Here is a 6,157-nt window from a genome sequence, read left to right on the forward strand (position 1 = left end):
AGTATTGATGAGGCAAGCCCTGGCCGTACGGCGGGCAGTCCGGTGTCCATGAGAAAATGCTAAGCTGGAGTTAGCAGCCTGGTGTCAGTCCCTGCTCTGTCACTTGTTAGCTCTGTGACTGCAGGCCAATCACTAAGCCTCTCTGAGTCTCAGTGGCTTCAACTCTAGAATGAGGACAATAAACATGGTCTCCCTACAGGACTGTTATAAGGGTCAAATTAGCTAATGGTGGTGAAAATGCTTTGGAAAGCATTGTGGGTGGAGAGGAGAGTGCTGCATATAAAAATGTGAGAAATGCAGGTATCCACAGATACACTCCTTTCTGCACCCCCACTCCCAATCTTACTACTTTCTTTGCCAGTCAAGTCTCCTCTTTCAGGTCTCAACTTAAAAGTTGGGTCCCCAGAGAAGTTTTCTTTGACCTCCAGGCTAGGCCAGGCACGTTTGGCTCCCTGTACTTCTGCAGTGCACTTGCCTCCAATTGTGTGATCTTTTGCTGTTTCCCTCCCTAGATGTTAAACCCCATGTGGTCAAGGGCTCTTCCTCCTACTTTACTGTTGAATGCCTAACATCAAGTCTGGGATCTGGCACAGAGTTGCTGCTCAGTGAATGATGAATGAATGAATGAATAAATGAATGGGTGGATGAATGAATGACTGAATAAAAGACTCTGCTACTCTCAGTGAGTCTTTACTTTCCTGAGTTGAAGTTTATTTGTCTGCTAAGTGAGAATGATGATGTTGATGATTCTAGTAGTAATAATGGCAGCTCTTTTGGAGCTTTTTATATGGAAGATCTCATGTAGACCTCGCAGCAATCCTGTTATTGCCCCCAATGAACACATTGGAAAACTAAAGCTTAGCAGTCCAGCACATCTCATCTAGGTCACACAGCCTGAAAGGTGTAGATCCAGTAATTGAATCCACATAGACTTGACACTAGAAGCCATGGCTCCACAATAGCATCACATTGCCAGTTATGGCACACTAAAGTGCTCAGAACGTTTTCTAGTCTTATAGAGTGGTAGAGGAAATTGTAGGGTGGGGTAGAAGTGGAGGTGGAAGCAGAAGAGATGGTGCTGGTGGTGGTGGTGGAGGTGAAGGTAGAGGGGCTGTAGGTGGTGGTAGGGAAGGTGGTGGAGGTGGTGGAGCTGATGGAGGTGATGATGGTGGTAGAGGTGGTAGTGGAGGTAATGGTGGTAGAGAACATGGTGGTGATGGAGATGATGGTGGTGATAGAGGTGATGGTAGTGGTGGAGGTGGTGGTGGAAGTAATGGTGGTAGAGAAAGTGGTAGAGGTGGTAGAAGTGAAGGTGGAGATGATGGAGATGATGGTGGTGATGGTGGCAGTGGAGGTGATGGTGGTGATGGAGGTGATGGTGGTGGTGGAGGTGAATATGGTGGTGAAGGTGAATGATGGTGATGATGGTGATGGAGGTGATGGTAGTGTTGAGGTGATGGTGGTGGAGATGAGTGATGGTGGTGGTGGGGGTAATGGTGGTGGTGGAAGTGACAGTGGTGGTGGAGGTGAGTAATGGTGGTGGAGGTGAGTGATGGTGGTGGTGGTGGTGAGTGATGGTAATGGTGGAGGTGATGGTGGAGGTGAGTGATGGTGGTAGAGGTGAGAGATGATGGTGGAGGTGAGTGATGGTGGAGGTGGAGATGATGATGGTGTTGGAGGTGATGGTGGTGTTTGAGGTGATGGTGGTGGTGGACGTGAGTGATGGTGGTGGACGTGAGTGATGATGGTGGTGGAGTTGGGTGATTGTAATGGTGGAGGTGATGGTGGTGATGGTGGTGGTGGAGGTGAGTGATGGTGGTGGTGGAGGTGATGATGGTGTTGGAGGTGATGGTGGTGTTGGAGGTGATCGTGGTGGTGGAGGTGATGGTGGTGTTGGAGGTGATGGTGGTGTAGGTGAGTGATGGTGGTGTAGGTGAGTGATGGTGGTGTAGGTGAGTGATGGTGGTGGTGGTGGTGGTAGAAGTAAGTGATGGTGGTGGAGGTGATCGTGGTGGTGGAGGTGATGGTGGTGTTGGAGGTGATGGTGGTGTAGGTGAGTGATGGTGGTGTAGGTGAGTGATGGTGGTGTAGGTGAGTGATGGTGGTGTAGGTGAGTGATGGTGGTGGTGGTGGTGGTAGAAGTAAGTGATGGTGGTGGAGGTGAGTCATGGTGGTGGTGGAGGTGAGTGATGGAGGTGGTAATGGTGGTGGAGGTGAGTGATGGTGGTGGTGGAAGTGATGGTAGTGTTGAGGTGATGGTGGTGGTGGAGGTGAGTAATGGTGGTGGAGGTGCGTTATGGTGGAGGTGAGTGATGGTGGTGATGGAGAGGTGATGGTGGTGGTGGAGGCAAGTGATGTTAATGGTGGAGGTGATGGTAGTGTTGAAGTGTTGGTGGTGGTGGAGGTGAGTGATGGTGGTGAAGGTGAGGTGATCATGGTGGTGGAGGCGAGTGATGTTAATGGTGGAGTTGATGGTGGTGGTGGAGGTGATGGTGTTGGTGGAGGTGATGGTAGTGTCGAGGTGATGGTGGTGGAAGTGGTGGTGGTGGAGATGGTGGAGGTGGTGCTGATGGTAAAGGAGGCTCTTACTCAGCCTCTCAGTTGTCTCTGTGGCTTCAGCACCCTTGGTGTTGGGACTGAGGTTACTCAGGGTAAAAGGCAGAAGGAAGGGGAAGGTTAGAGGGAAGAGAGAGGAAGGGAGAAGGAATTTACTGAGCCCCAATGTACACATCTTTGGCAGGATGGGGGTGGCATTTGGCGTTGGTGATCACCCTGGCCTGGGGAATATGTGCTAACCTGAGGGTTCAGGCTCCAGCGTGATTTTCATCTATCATTGGCCTATTTCTCCTGAAAGTCAATCTGGACAGTGCTGTGGAGGGCTACATCCTGGTCTGTTCCCTGAGCCCTGCTAATGGGAATGTCACCATGTGAAGTTCTCACACTATGTTAGCTATGGTCTTTCAAGGAGCAGAGGCTAAGATGGAATTATTATCTACGATTTTATTAGAGGAAACACCTGTGGGAGAAAATGGAGAGGGAGCCAGGGAAGTCTGAAGAGTCCTGTGATCGCAGTGCACATCTGACTCCGAGTGAAAAAGAGAAGGAAGGAGGGTTGTGTGGAAACGTCTAGACCACTCTGCCATCTAAGGAAGGCTAAGCAAGGCCATCAGGGAGTCTTCAAACGTAAGTTGATCACTAGAGGAGGCCTGGTCTCCGAGGAGCAGCCTAATTTAGTATCCCTGCCCACGGGAAGCGTGACCTCTGCCCACACACGATGACGGATTTCAGAGATCAAAAGCAGGGGCTCCAGGTCAGGGGCGCCTCTTGTAGTTGGGGGTCTGTGAGGTGCATTCTCATGGTTGCCACACACTCCCTTGCTGCTCATCTCTCTCCACCAGCTTTTGGGTAGCTCTGGGCTAGGAAAGACTCTAATGTAACAGTTCATCTTCTGGACTGACTTTGAGAACTTCACTCTTAGCCTGGCCTCTGGCCCACTCACTGCTCATGCCTCCCCAAAGTGGAGGCTGTGCTGTATTCCTTGAAAAGCCAGCTCAGGTTGAGTGACTTGCTTTGGAGTTTGCTTTCTATTTCAGTACAGAATGGAGCAGCCTCTTGCAAGGTGTAGGAACTAGCCCAGCTGCACAGAAACCTCTCTTTTTGATGCAGTATTGGAGATCTTATTACCAAACAAATCTCTAGCAAAGAAACTTCTCACTTTTCTAGAAGGGCAATGACATTGCCAACTTCACTTAGATTTTAGTCCCAAAGTCCCAACTCTTTCTACTTTGTTACTGGCCTAAGGACATCTTGGATACGTTTTCTCTAATCTGACTCCCTTTCACATCTTTAGACTCACTCTGGTACCTGCCTATCCTGGGCCATCTCCAGAGCACTCGCTCTTGCACACACGTGTGTGCACACACACACACACAGACACCCACAGGCAGAGAGAGGGTGGAGGGAGAGAGGGAGCTTATAATAAAGAGAGTATGCCTGTGTCAAAGGTGAGTCTTACGTGAGCTGGTAAGAGCATGTCTTAGTATGAAAAAGAATGTGGTGTCAGAGAGAAGTGCAACAGGGAGAAGAGAAAATGGGTGCTTGGTTGTAGTGGAGGTAAGCAGATGGGCATCACAATCGAGCTGTTTTTCATACACCTCCAGAGGGAAGCTGCACTCTCAGAAGAGGAAGGAAGGAAGAAGGAAATGCAAGAAGATACAGGAGGGACCTAGCTCAGGCTAGGACCAACCCTTGAACTGAAGGCCGGGTTAGTTGAGCGTGTTTGCAGTTAGCAGTTAGCGTACATCTCTTTCAAGCTTGGGCCCAGGCAGGTGCCTGTACTCAGCAGAAGCACTACAATTCTAAGGCCTTCCAGTCTACAGAAGCCACACATGCTTTGCCTTTTACTTCGGGGCCTGCCAAGGACAGAAGACCCTTCTGGGACCCTCACAGTGAATGTGGTGACTCACCTATGTCCTTCAAAAGCCCTATAGGCTGGTCACACTGGGCAACTCCAGGAACATGTCCTCTATTTTTTCACCTTTGTAATTTTCATCACACTGTTTCTACAACTTGGAATGTCCTCCTCAGCTCTCTGCCCCCATCCACCGTTCCAGGTGGCAAATCAAATGCCACCTCCTCCATGAAGTCCTGCTAATTCTCCCCAAGGGTAATGAATCACTTCCCTCTCTATTCTCTAGGAGCGATTTGCTTTTATCCAATTTGACCCTTCATTGTTCCACTGTGTACATTTACTTTTTGTGATTATCCAAGTATACTTATGGAGACAAATCAGACAAAAGCAGAAAAGTGTAAACAAAGAAGGCAAGAAGGAAAACCACCTATAATTCCCTCTTCCAGAAATAACTGCTGTTAACATTTTGCCAAATTTCCATATATAGTTTGCCATATTTCCATATATAGCTTCCTTACTGTATACAAAAATTGGTCTCCCCCCCCCCCATGTACCATTTGCTTGGGTATACTGGAAGCTGAGCCCAACACAGTATTTGGGTTTAGGTAGTTTGTTTTGGAGATGTGATGGTTAATTTTATATGTCACCTTGGCTGGGACACGGTGCTCAGAAATTCGGTCAAATATTACTCTGGATATTTCTGTGAGGGTGTTTTTTGGATGAGATTAACATTTAAATCAGTGGACTTTGAGTAAAGCAGATAGCCTGCCATAATGTGGGTGGGTCTCATCCAATCTGTTGAAGGCTTGAATAGAACAAGAGGAAATTCTGACAGCAGACAGCCTTCAGACTTCATCTGCAACTCCGGCTCTTCCCTGAGTCTTTAGCCTGCTGGACTACCCTGCAGGTTTTGGACTTGCCAGCCTCTATGATCATGTAAGCCAATTCCTCAAAATAAATCTCTCACTATATAAATAGACACAGCCTATTGATTCTGTTTCTCTGGGGCACCCTGACTAATACAGGAGGTGATCCCAGGAAGCAGGGTGAAGGGGGCAGGGAGCATGAGATAGGAAAACAGAGAGGGTCAATATCAGGGTGTGTTATTGAGGGGGCCACTGGGGGCAATGAGAACCCGATTCTGCCAGGGCCACTTAGAAAGTGCCCAGAAAGCCTCCCGTAGTCGCCTGACTACCTGGAGGGAGAGGCTGGAATATTTATCCATCAGCTCCTTAGGGCCATTAACAATCCTGCAGCTCTGGCTTGTGCTTGCAGAAGGGCTGGGAGGGCTCCCACAGCTTTCAGAAAGTCCCCGGAGCTGACAGTGGAAAGACGTGAGGCCCAGTCTCTAGGGGAGATGCTATCTGTGGCAGGCGAGTTGGAGCTCCCACGGAAGTGTCCACTGTATTGTGGCTGAAACCACAGGGGACGTGATGTGTGGCAGCAGATGTGTCTAACACCCTATTGTATCCTATGTATTGCTCTACTTCATTAAAAATGCTTTAAAATCATTACTCTTAATGGATGCACAATGCTGCACAGTATGGATGTGCTAGTTAGATTGTTTCAAACATTTTTATCTTATCAATAATGCTGTGATGAACACCCCTTTTATTAGTCTGCTCGGGCTGCCATAACAAATACCGTATACTCTGGATGGCTTAAACCACAGAAACTTATTTTTCACAGCTCTGGAGGCTGGAAGTCCAAGACCAAGTTGTTGGCAGAATTGCTTTCTCCTTCGGC

This window comes from Cynocephalus volans, chromosome X (assembly GCF_027409185.1).
Source record: "Cynocephalus volans isolate mCynVol1 chromosome X, mCynVol1.pri, whole genome shotgun sequence".
NCBI classification, from domain to species: Eukaryota; Metazoa; Chordata; class Mammalia; order Dermoptera; family Cynocephalidae; genus Cynocephalus; species Cynocephalus volans.